This window comes from Chrysemys picta, chromosome 5 (genome assembly GCF_011386835.1).
Source record: "Chrysemys picta bellii isolate R12L10 chromosome 5, ASM1138683v2, whole genome shotgun sequence".
NCBI lineage: Eukaryota > Metazoa > Chordata > Testudines > Emydidae > Chrysemys > Chrysemys picta.
Genome location: NC_088795.1, coordinates 71617557 through 71630789, shown reverse-complemented (window position 1 = coordinate 71630789; position 13233 = coordinate 71617557). Strand labels below are relative to the sequence as shown.

At 44.2% G+C, this 13233-nt stretch overlaps 1 protein-coding gene across 15 annotated transcripts in view; it reads right to left on the bottom strand.

Annotated features, from left to right (window-relative positions):
• CLCN3 (chloride voltage-gated channel 3) overlaps positions 1 to 13233 on the bottom strand; it is a 122077-nt gene that overhangs the window by 49869 nt on the left and 58975 nt on the right. The window lies entirely within an intron of this gene.

The following is a 13233-nucleotide window of genomic DNA, read 5'->3' as shown; positions in this document are numbered from 1 at the left end:
ATTCCTAGTTCATCAAATGTGCCTTTTGAATACTAGGATTTAAATATAAACACCAATATGAACTGTAATAATGGCACAAATGTCTGAATGACAGCTCAAAGGCACTTCCAAATTTTAAGACTCAAAAAATATGAGCTTCTCTCACAAAGATAAGTTTACATTTCAAAGTATAAAACACAGGACAAAACAGATACCATCTTGCAGCTTTTGTACTTGTTTCATCCACATTTCTACTGACATCCCAGCGAAGGTGTTTAAACAATCAGACATTTAGATACAAACCAAGGAGGTGCCTAAAAAACTCTTGAAGATCTGGGCCTAAATCAATAAATTGTAGCAGAAAACAGAAACTGAGGTCCTGCCCTCCATTATTTTATTATTTATTCTTGTTATTATTTTGTGGCATCCAAATTTAGTTCTTTGGCCAAGTTGTTTCAGGAAGAATAATGTAGCTTGGTAGAAATTGGAGAAACAGTTCTGTCCCAAGATCCAATGGATCATCTTTTCAGTCTTAATCCACATTTGCACCCTTAGAGCTTGTTTACACAAAAAAGTTGCACCAGTGTAATTTAAATTGTTAAACTTGTGCAAAACATGATGTAGACAACATTATTATGGTTTTATTTAAACAGATAATGACTTAAGTTAAACTTAAGCTAAAGTCAGTGTCTGTCATTTAGACCTGGCCTATGCAAAGTTTTCTAGGAATAACTACAGTGGTCAGAGGTGTGAAAAACCCATACCCCTACCTGACACAGCTATGCCAGTAAAACCTTGAACAGCTCTTCCTAAGTGGCTGCTCCTAGATTGGTTGCCAAATAGAGTCCTTTCTTTGAATAGCTTTAGAAACCCGTATGCTCATTTTTCTTCTCAATTATGAGTGATTTTTGCATTCCCATTGTTTATAGTTGCTCTGTACATTCCCTTCCCTGCCCTCCAACACGATGAAAGTGTTTTTTAAAAGAGCAAGATACAATGCATGCCAACCTGACATAAATATGGACAGGCACATTACTTTTCTTTTCTCATAAGAGTACTGTATGTGTGTGTAGGATGGGGTATTGATCATCATAACAATGGACATAAGTCTATAGATTATGCATCTGTTGTTATTGCAGACTCTGGTGCCACTTCGATTTGGTGGGTGCTGGTCTGTGGGTAGCTTGTTTCTCTATGATGAGGAGCTTGGGGAAGTGGAGGGGATGTTGTTCAAAGGTGAGAAGAAGGGGTGCAGGAAAGATTTCTTTCAGGATGTGGTTCTCATCAATTTGCAGTTGTAATTATTTAATGTACCTAAGGGTATCATTTAGTCATGGGTATTTTTAATAAGAGTCATGGACAGGTCACGGGCAATAAACAAAAATTCATGGCCCATGACCTATCCATGAATTATACTATAAATACCCCTGACTAAATCTCGGGGGGGAGGAGGGAGAGAAGAGGGAGGCGCACTGCTGGGAGGAGATGGGAGGGGGGGGGGGGAGTGTCAGGCGGGCGCTGCTGCTGGGAGTGGGCACCCGGGGCCAGCTACTCAGGACCCACTGCAAGGGGCTGCCCGAGCAGCGACTGGTGTGGCAGTCCCCGGAGTCTCTCCAGCAGCAGTTGGCGTGGCTGTCCCTGGGACCACCTGAGCAGCTGACCTTGGAGCCAGCTGCTTGGGCAGCCCTGGGCTAAGCCACACTGGCTGCTGCTGAAGTCATGGAGCTCTGATACCCCCTATGGGTTCCAGTGTGGGTGGTAGATGAGAGCCGTGAGTGTGTGCTCAGAAGAGGGTTTTTCCCAGACTGAAGCAGGTTCTATCAGGGTATTTTGGTGGCCCATTCTAAGAAGGGTATTTACATTATTTCTATGGTATCTATGCAATTTTGGGGTAAATTCAGAATTAGGAATCTGTATTGTTAATTTCCTAGATCAGTGGTTCTCAAAGCCGGTCCACCGCTTGTTCAGGGAAAGCCCCTGGCGGGCCGGGCCGGTTTGTTTACCTGCCCTGTCCGCAGGTTCGGCTGATCGCGGCTCCCAATGGCCCTGGTTCGCTGCTCCAGGCCAATGGGGGCTGCATCTACCGTGGGGTTAGGTTGACCTAACTACATCTCAGAGCATGTGAAATTTTTCACAGTCCTGAGAAACGTAACTAGGTTAACATAGGTGTTGACCAGGTTTCAGGTGAATAAATCTGCAGGTTTTGGAACTGTCACTACATACACCATTTAATCTTATGCATAGGTTACATTTGAAAAATTATTTCTAAAGGCTCAGTCATTTTCCTCCCTGTTGTTCTTCAAAAATGAAAAGTCTCTCCTCCTTGTTCTACAGAGAATTCCGCAAAGAACAGCAGACTTTCAAAATGACTGCCAGCTCAATTGTTCTCATTGGGACTGAAGCCACATCTGTCGTCATCTGATGGTCATTTCAAGAATGAGAATGGACATGAGTATATTCACTTCCAGATACTATAGGGGGCAGTCACCATCCTACAAACAGCTTGGCTTCCCTGTCATTAACAATGAAAGACGGTGACCATTTTGAAAATTCAAACCTTGTGAGTTTCTCTGAAGATTTACTATACCAGTATGACCAAAAGCACCCCTGTATACACATCCTATACACTATTGTAATAATCTTTGTATAAAATATGCCTTGTGAGCTGTGATGTTATTGACATGAACTGACCATATAGATCATCATTGCAACCAAGGTCCTATAGTTGCACCAAATCTTGTACAAAGGAGGTCAAGTAAGGTGTCTATGAAAAGGTTGTAATTTGCTGGTTATGATTATGCTGGCTGTATGTGTGTATCATTTTTGTATTTGAAGTTATGAATATTGGCTGTGTACTTGTATCTCAATGTGTTTGATTCTAAGTAGCACCAGTGAAGCATTTGGCCAGCTTTTTGAAAAGGAACTCTTCAGATTAAGCGCCCAATCAAGAAACACTTAACTGACAATGGACCTTGGGAGACTCCAATCCACATGAGAAGCCTTCCTGAGAACGTTCAAGGTAGCATGTGAGCAATGCCTGATCTACCTGTAAAGAACGGAGTCATGCATGGATATGTGACTTGCCCATGTGACTCCAAACTTCATCTTGCTGCTGTGATTTTTCCACAGTAAGAACAAAGGGGTGTCCTTCCACATGGCAGAGTATATAAAAGGCACTGGAAACCCCTCCATTTTGTCTTCAATCCTGCTTCTTACCTCTGGTAAGAAGCTACACTGAAGCTCTGAACAAAGGACTGAATGACCCATCCAAATCGGTGGATGTACTCCAGAGACTTTATTTGAACATGCAGTTTATACCATCACTGCTACAAGCCTGAACAAAGAACTTTGCCATTACTGTATGTAATTGATTCGATTTAACCAATTTTAATTCTCATCTATATTTTTCTTTTTATGAATAAACCTTTAGATTTTAGATTCTAAAGGATTCGCAACAGTGTGAGTTGTGGGTAATATCTGACTTGTATATTGACATGGGTCTGGGGCTTGCTCCTTTGGGATAGGGAGAATCTTTTTTCTTTTACTAGGGTATTGGTTTTCATAACCATTCATCCCCATAAGGAGTGGCACTGGTGGTGATACTGGGAAACTGGAGTGTCTGAGGGAAATTGCTTGTATGACTTCTGGTTAGCCAGTGGGGCAAAGCCAAAGTCCTATCTGTTTGGCTGGTTTGCTGTGCCTTAGAAGTGGAGGAACCCCAACCTTGGGCTATGACTGCCGTGCTCTAACAATTTGTCCTGAATTCATACTCTCAGTAGTGTCCCGCCAGAGGCTGCTTCATTACACGAGGCACCATTCAAAAACTAATAACCCATTGGTCAATAATATGATGAAATGTGTATAGCAACATTAAATGAACAGTTATAAACAAGCTGAAATTAGGTTTGAAATGTATTTATTAGACAAATCCAAGTAAACTAGTTTCTCTAAGACAAAGGACAAGATGACACCTCTAACCAGCTGTCAAAGTTGAAGGGCAATCACCTATCCAGTGGCCATTCTTTGGCAAGGAAGGGTGGCAGGAACAAACAGATCTGCATTTTAGAAAACAACAGGATAGAACCTCTTTCACCAGACTCTTTGTCTCCATCTCCACACTGGGATGGAACTTTATATAGGGGCAAACCTCAGGAAAAATGTATTTTTAAAGGGTGGCTGAACTATAAAAATGAGGGGCAAACACACTCCAATTTATCTCTCCCTAGCCCTCTCTCTCTCTTTCACCTATGAAGACAAAAGAAACAGCCTTTGGGAGCAGATCCTCATCTGAGAATTTGGTCAGCAGTGTTACTGGGAACACGCGGTGAGAGATTTCACCTTGATCCAAGTCTAGTTTGTTAAGTTTTAGCACTAGAAAGCATTTTATCTTTATTTCTCTTGTAACCATTTCTGATTTGAATGCCTTATACTTGTACTGACTTAAGATCGCCCTCTCTCTCTCTGTAGTTAAATAAACTTTCTTTAGTTTAATCCAGTGTTGTCTTTAAACTGAACTGAGCAGGTAACTCCATTTAAAAGCAGCAGTACACTGACCCCTTACAGGGACAATGGACCTCCAATATCTGAACTGTTCAGGAAAGGGCTGAGCAGTGCAGAACACATTTTTGGGGAGAAACCCAGAACTGGGAATGAGGTGAGGTCATTCTGCAAGTGGTAACCAAGGCAGATGGAACCCAGAGTGTGAATGGAGCATACTGACAGGCTGCTGGGGTCAGCCTTGCTGGACCAAAGCTGTGGCTATACAGAGACATTCAGGGTGTGACCTGCATGTTGGTAGGCTAATTGCAAGTGACCCAGGTTGGAAGCTACACAGTAAAGCACAGTGAGGTACCCAAAGTTGCAGTGTTGGGATGACAGCCAGTCAGTGATCTGGATTGCACCACAGAATGTTATAAATAGCCTCTTTTGGCTATGAAAAATTATAACAAGAAATGACTCGATTCTATATGTTTCAGAGGGGTAACCGTATTAGTCTGTATCAGGAAAAACGAGGAGTCCTTGTGGCACCTTAGAGATTAAAATTTATTTGGGCATAAGCTGTCGTGGGCTATAACCCACTTCATAAGATGCATTGAGTGGAAAATACAGTAGGCAGGTATAAATACACAGCACATGAAAAGATGGGAGTTGCATAACCAAGTGAGGGATCAGTGCTAACGAAGCCAATTCAATTAGGGTGGATGTGGCCCATTTCCAACAGTTGACAAGAAGGGGTGAATATCAACAAAGGGAAAATTACTTTTTGTACTGCTAATGAGGCCAATTCAATCATGGTCAATGTGGCTCATTCTCAACAGTTGACAAGAAGGTGTGAGTATCAACAGAGGGAAAACTATTTTTTGTAGTGACTCAGCCACTCCCAGTCTTTATTCAGGCCTAATTTGATGGTGTCACGTTTGCAAATTAATTCCAATTCTGTAGCTCCTCGTTGAAGTCTGTTTTTGAAGTATTTTTGTTATTTCTTTTGAAAACTGCCCCTTTTCACCAGAACTACTCAACAGTGAGGGCAGAAAGGAGAGGAAAACTAGACTGTGTGTAAGAGAACATAGAAGGTGCAAGAGTGAGGAGAAAACTGGATATGAAAGGGGATATGGAAGACAGGAGGAAGTGGGAATTTGCCATGTATATGTAGGAGAATGTGTAAAGATGCAAGATGCAGGAGGAACTTGGAAAATAGGAAGTAGGGGGAAATGAGAGGATAGTACAAAGATGTCGCAATTACCCCACAATTAGGTTTTTAAAAAATAAAAACACCAAGAAATGCAGAGTTAAAGGTTAAATTTAACATATTAAGTTACGGAAACACAGTTAAAGAACCTCTCTCTGTTGTGTAATGATATCACAGCAGGTTGGGGAAATCTAATGTGTCTTTAAAAATCAGTTTCATCTCATCTGGGAACAAATACTAAAATGCCTTAAATCAAAATCACATGTTCTTTGCCTTGTGTTACTATAGGGTAGAGTTACGGCTGTTTGAGTGTCCTAACTATGCATTTATATACCTTAAAAACACTTAGATTTCTTTTAAGTTTAACTATCATTCTAAATTCCCAAATTTACAGTGCTTGGTTTTGGAATAGTGACAACATCTCTAATATTTTTTCATATGTACTGTTAATCTTAACACTTTTTTTTTCTGGGAATAGTATAGCAGAAGCTAGTAGTGACTAACACTTCCCATGCTAAAGAGATTCTTCCCACCTTTTCTCTGAGATGCTCTTACACCTCCATAGGTTACAGCAAACCTCTGGTACTTGGCAGAGGGACAGCTCTCAGGTACAGAAGTGCATTTTCTTTGCCCAGTGAAACTTTACTTAGATTTTGCTGAAGATATAAATTATTAAAAATTCATCACTCCCTTCCCTTGTTTGCATGCCTTAGGAATGTTTTGGCAAATGCCTAAACAGCAGCTTAACATATGAACATTTCTAGGCTGACCACCCACTGAAACCAAAGCAGCAGCACCCCCACTTCCTACTGGGAACATCTGAGAGAGGCTGGAGCAGTCTCCCGCTCCCCCAACACCCAGTTTCCCACCTCTTCTTTCCCACCCCATAAAGAACAGGAGTACTTGTGGCACCTTAGAGACTAACAAATGTATTTGAGCATAAATAAATTTGTAACTAAGTACTCCTGTTCTTTTTGCTGATACAGACTAACACGGCTGCTACTCTGAAACCTTTCCCACCCCAAGTTTCAGTATCAGTCTCCATCCTACCCAGGCTCCTTATCTCAATTTACTCCCCCTTCTTTCACACCTCCAGCTCTTAGCTCCTCAGCATTCCAATCAGACAGCTTCTTCCGCTACACTGGAAGAAGGGTCACTAAAAGCACCGGAAAAAACAGATTCCTGGCTCTCCATTCCAGACCTAGCACAGCCTAGAAGAAGCTGCAGTTGAAGAAAAAGGCCTGTTTAGCCTCCTGCAGCTGCAGGGGAAGACCATCATCGTCAGGGCCAGCCCACAACATTTTGGCACCAGAGGCGGGGAGTTCAAATGATGCCCCCATACCCCCTCACTTGGGCCAAAACTTTGAAAGGTCTCAATTCTGCCTTCTTCCTGCTCTACTCCGATGGTACTGCTCTGCTACCTACCCCAATATAGGAGAACTAACAACTTAAAATGCCTTGTTCAAAAATTTTAAGTAACACTTAACTTTCAAACACCTGAACAACAAATGTAACTTTTCTTGTCTGCATAGTAAACACTGGCATTTTTATCTGTTTGAACAATCAAAGTGGTGCTTTCCCTGCCTTCTTGGTTGCAAAGATTTGAACTACTTCCTCAAGGTCCACAGTCTGGGCCAGCTCATGCTCTAGGGAGATGGTTGCAAGGCCGACCAGCCTCTCCTGTATCATTGTGGAGTGTAGATGTGTTTTTATTAACTTCAGCCTGGAGAAGCTGCATTCTCCACTGGCAACTGTTACAGGAAGTGTTAGAAGTATGCGCAGAGCAACAAAAGCATTTGGAAAGAGGGTGGGCCATCTTATTTGTGCACATATATTCCAGAACAGCCTTTGGAGTTGATCCTGCTGAAATGTATCTTGAAAGGGCTTTTAGTTCATCACCTAAATCACTCGGATCAATATTGTGCATGTCATCATGTGTCAACACTGTCTCTAGTGCCCCGCATTGCCGGTGTAAGTCTTCTTCAGGTAGAGTGAGGAGTTTTGGAATATCATACAACATCCCAAATATACTGCTGTGTTCCTTGAGCTGCATGAAACGTTCAACTGACTGTATTGCACAATCTAGCACCTGGTTAAAGAATTCAACTTTGAATTGTTGTTTGGGGTCTCTTATGGGATTATCCCATGCCTCGTAATCAAAATGTCATCTTCTTCGGTGACTCTTGTATTCTTGAATGGATGGGAAAATAGCTTCAGTGTGAAGTTCCTCTGCCAACTTCTGTGCACTCTTCAGAATGTTTTAAAATCTCTCATCTGACCAGTAAGACTGTAGGTATGACTTTGCTTTGTCCAGTTGTTCCATTGCTCCAAATATATCAAGGTCAACACCTTAAAGTCTCTTGCTTACATTTATTTCAAACAATATGTCATGCCACAACACTAAGCCAACAGAAATTTGAAGTTATGTATGTTTCTGGTGATTCCATTTCCCTCTGCCACTGTTCTCCCACAAACAGTTCCTGTCATAGCATTATCCTCCATAATGGCAACTATGGCATCATCTATCTTCCAAATTTGGTTTTTGATAGGCTTTATCGCCTCCACTCAACTTTCCCATCGTGTGGCACTCTGTGGTTTCAGTGTCAGAGAGGATGTTCCCAGATGTTGCTTCAAAATTTGCCATCAATGAGTTGATGCAGAGAAAAATACATAGATGCTTTGAATTACATTAAAAAATTCAGCAGCCTCACTAGAAGCTGATGCTGCATCACTGACCACCAAGTTCAATGAATGAGAACTGTATGGGACAAAAAAAGCTTGAGGGTTTAACTCTCAGATCTGTGTCTGCACTCTGTTCTTTCCTTTCATGTTGGCACCATTATTGTAGTCCTGACCTCTCATGTCAGCTAACGCAATTCCCATATCTACCAGCTTTTTAAGAAGCACATTTGTCATACCAGCTCCTGTAGTATCATTAATGTCAATAAATTCTAGAAAATGCTCTCTGACAGTCACCATTGCAGGGACATTTTCACTAGGTTCTGTTGTTACAAAATGCATCGTTAAAGTAATTTATTCCATATGGTTGATGTCAACTGTGCAATCCAGAACAACAGAGTAATATCTTGCTGACTTCAGATCTGCCACAATCTTGTTTGACTTTTGTTGCCAGTAACTGTATGATCTCATTTTGAATTGTTTTTCCAAGGTAGTGGAGTGTGTACATTTCTTGGGTGGTGACTCTTCATAGATGCTCCTGGAGTACAGCATCAAACTCAGCCATCAACTCCACAATTTTAAGGAAGTTTCCATTGTTTGGCACATACAGCTGATCTGAAGTGCCACGCAGTGCTAGGTTTTGGGTAGCAAGCATTCTCACAATGGCAATGAGCCTTTTCAGAACATTTTGCCAGTAAAGAGACTCTGATGCAATCTTCTCTTCATGCTGATCATTTATGGTGGTCTTTAACCTTAGTCTCATCTCAAGCTCTTTCCACCTATGGAATGCTCTCTGGTGATTTGCTGCCTTCTCATGGCATGCCAGATTTCTAACCAGATTTTTCCAGTCCTTTGTTCCTGTAGAACCCAATGTGGCTGGAACATTAGACTGGAAGAAATTGCAACAAAAACAGTATGCAGCATTCTGGGTTTTTGAGTACATAAGCTATGGTTTCTTCACATTGTCACCATTGGGGATTTCACGTCAGTAATGTGTTGGATGGAAACTTCTATTTTCATTGTCTCTGGGGAACATGAAGTTTTTCACTTGCTGTGGCCCATGCAATACAAGGAAGTCCCTCAGTGGGTCCACAGTCCTGGATCATCTAGACTTAAGGAACTAAACTCAGCAGCAGTTGTTTCTTGCACCTCCACCACACTCTTCTATGATCTACACTTTTCTTCAGGAACATGCATGGTTACATCCATTTGAGATGGAGATATGGATGCTGCAATAGCTGCCAGGTCACCTGCACTCTAATTGGAAGATCAGGCATCTCCTCACCACTAGGGTTACCATATCTCAAAAATAAAAAAAGAGGACCCTCCACAGGCCCTGGCCCCGCCCATTTCCCCACCCCTAGCCCCGCCCCAACTCCACCCCTTCCCCACCCTAACTCCGCCCCCTCCTCCCTTCCACTCCCAGCCAGGGGGAAAGGGCTGCCCCAGTGCTACCGGCTTCAGGGTTTGCCGGGCAGCCCCCAGACCCTGCGCCCCCAGCCGGCGCTTCCCCAGCGCAGCTGGAGCCCGGGAGGGGAAGCGCCCAGCCGGGGGCGCAGGATCTGGAGGCTGCCCGGCAAACCGTGAAGCCGGTAGCGCTCGGGCTTTGGGCAGCCCCTATGCCTCCGGACCCTGCGCCCCCAGCCGGGCACTTCCCCTCCTGGGTTCCGGCGGCGCAGGGTCCGGAGGCACGGGGGCTGCCCGAAGCCGGTAGCGCTTGGGCAGCCCGGGTCTTAAACAGAGCCGAAGAGTCGGGGAGGAGCAGAGCTGCCATTTTCCCGGACATGTTCGGCTTTTTAGCAATTCCCCCTGGACGGGGGTTTGAGTGCCAAAAAGCCGGACATGTCCGGGAAAAAGAGGACGTATGGTAACCCTACTCACCACTCACATCCTCACTGGGGCCAGAAGGCTTACCGTGAACATTTGTGTCTATGTATCTCAGGAGAGCTCCTTCCTGCTTAGATAGAAAAGCTTCCTTTGCTTTCTTTCTTTTTTCTGAATGCTACCCCAGAGGGGCGTTTTCTTCTTTCACTCATGACTGCGGTTCTGTGCCAGCTATAGTAGCTCTCAACACGCAATTGAAGGGGACAAATAAGCAGGCTGGTAGAAGGGCCTGAGTGAGGGAAGATATCAGCGTCTTAAGGGCCTACTTTGGCTCCTACTACTTCAGTTGACTGCCTCTTCTCCTCAAGTGGGTTCAGGGAAGCAGCAGGAAACATGAAGCTCCCTGAGAAGCTGGTGTTAATCAGTCCAGGCTCCTTGGGGGTGCTAGACAGGTACATAAGAGGCTCCTCCTCTCTCTCCCTGCAACTCCTGCTTTCTGTTATTACCCCTCACTTTTCTCCTGCCTGCCTGTTATGTCTCTTATGCCCTCCTTCCTCCAGCACAGCACTCCACCATCTCTGTGCATCTAGAGCAGAGAAAATACATACGCACTAGCAGCAGACAATTTTCTAAACACTGGGTCCTAGTAGTGCCCCCCCAAAGTCCGGCATCTGAGGCAGCCACCTCAGTTCACCTCATGGTAAGGCCAGCCCTGATCACGGTCAGGGGAGACAATCTTCAGAAACTTTAAATGGTTAACTAACAAGCCTCTACTGAGTATACGCCAACTGTGATTTTTCAAAGGCTTCTAAATTAGCCAAATTTGGGTGGGTTTTTACAGGAAAGGCAAAGGCACATCCTTGACACAAAGGCAGCCCCTTGCTAAATGTTAAGTCCCTGCTGCAAAACCAAAGTGTTAAAAGCAACAGAGGGTCCTGTGGCACCTTTGAGACTAACAGAAGTACTGGGAGCATAAGCTTTCGTGGGTAAGAATCTCACTTCTTCAGATGCAAGAAGTGAGGTTCTTACCCACGAAAGCTTATGCTCCCAGTACTTCTGTTAGTCTCAAAGGTGCCACAGGACCCTCTGTTGTTTTTTTACAGATTCAGACTAACATGGCTACCCCTCTGATACTTGACAAAGTGTTAAAGCTTCTCAAAGAGAAGGTCACCAGAATTTTTAACATGGGCAAAACAATGCATGTTTCTGTAACCACCTTGTCAAAAACAGCTGAACCATTTTAACTGAAATAATTTTTAAAAGCCTGACCCAGACACCTGGTATGGAAATTTTCAGCACAAATGGTTAAAAGTTTGGCAAAGTTATAAGCAACTGAGAGCAGGGTCTTATAGCGGGAACAAAACACAGTAGCACTAAAAACACAACTTAAAGTGGAAAATCTATGTTTGACATTAAAGTATGTCACACTGCCAAAAGTTGTGTTCTGATATTTATTATACAAACTATAGAAGCTGATGCAAATTTGTGGCTTGGGGGGGGGGAAGAGGGGTGTCAGGTGGAGTCATAGTAAAATTTTTGTTACAGTACTTTGTATTTCTTATGTTGATTCAGTCCCCATTAACCAATCACACGGCCATTGTGCACAATCAGCATGGCATAACAAAGAACTCTGTTTTAGGCCCAGCCTGACCGGGGTGCCCTGACCCAGGAGCCACTCAGTAGGCAGCTTCTCCTCTGCCCCAACAGTTCCTTCTTGTTTATAGGAGCCTGAATAGTAGTGACAATATAAGACTCCTCAGCAACTGTTTCTTTTGCTCCCACTGATCAGCTGTGGAAGAAAAATGAAGTCAGCTCTTAACTAGCAAGGGAGTGGGGCAGAAGAGTGTAGGAAATTCCCACATACAATTAATATTTAGACCCCAACAGGGTAGTTGCATCTTCCCTGTATTTCTCTGGACTATGGGGAAGAGGCATATTTCTCTACTGCCTATCAGAACCCTGAATACAGGGGGAGAGAAATAAGAGACAAAAACTAACAAGGGAGAAACAAGGTGGAACAGAAGAAGTAGAGGAAAGGAGGACCATTAGGCTTCTGGGGGGCTTACTTTTACAGCTTGGCCCAGACCTTATAACTAAGGCTGCATATCTGTCACGGAGGTCACAGATTCTGTGGCTTTCCATGTCCTCCATTACTTCTGCAGCAGCCGGTGCGGCTGTCCGAGCAGATCAGGTAGCCTCCGGGACAGCTGCATCAGCTGCTGCTGGGGCAGTCTCAGGCCACCGCAGCTCACCCATCCCTGCAGCTGTAGTTCGGGGCAGGGCAGGGATTGAGTGCGGGGTAGCACGGGGCGGGTTTCCCAGAAGCAGCTATGTCCCTACAGCTCCAAGGCAGAGGGGCCAGGAGCCTCTGTGTGCTGCCCCTGCAGCTCCCATTGGGTGCAGTTCCTGGTCAATGGGAGCTGTGGAGCCGGAACTTGTGGCGGGGGCAGCGTGCGGAACCCCCCTGGCCTTCCTTCCTGCTAAGAACTGCAGGGACATGCCAGCTACTTGCGGGGAGATGCGCACAGCTGGGTAGGGAGACTGCGGGGTTTCCGGGCCGCGTCCCACCATCCACTCCCTTAGCACCTGTGGCGCCCCAGACTGCCCCCCACACAGAGCATCTGCAGCCCTCCAGCCCAAGTTTTAGTTAGGGGTATATAGTACAAGTCATGCACTGGTCACAGGCCATGAATTTTTGTTTACTGCCCGCGGCCTGTCCATGACTTCTACTAAAAATACCCATGACTAAAACGTAGCCTTACTTATAACTCCTGGCTGCAGCCCTACTTGCAATTAAATAATCAATTTTCTCTTCATTTCTGTTCTCAGGAGTTGTCCAAGTTTTTCTTCATGTCTAGCCTGGAAGAAAGAAAATCCCTGAGATTAGCTGGATACCCAGACCTATACGGCAAGTTTATATTTTTCAATTACAGAGTGTCCCCTGTATACATTGGGGTTGCGTTCTTGAAAAGGGCAATGGATACTGAAACAACGTATACAGGGGAATTTTTCCCCATAAGAAATAATGGAATAAGAGGTGAGGGGGGATGCGTTCACAACAT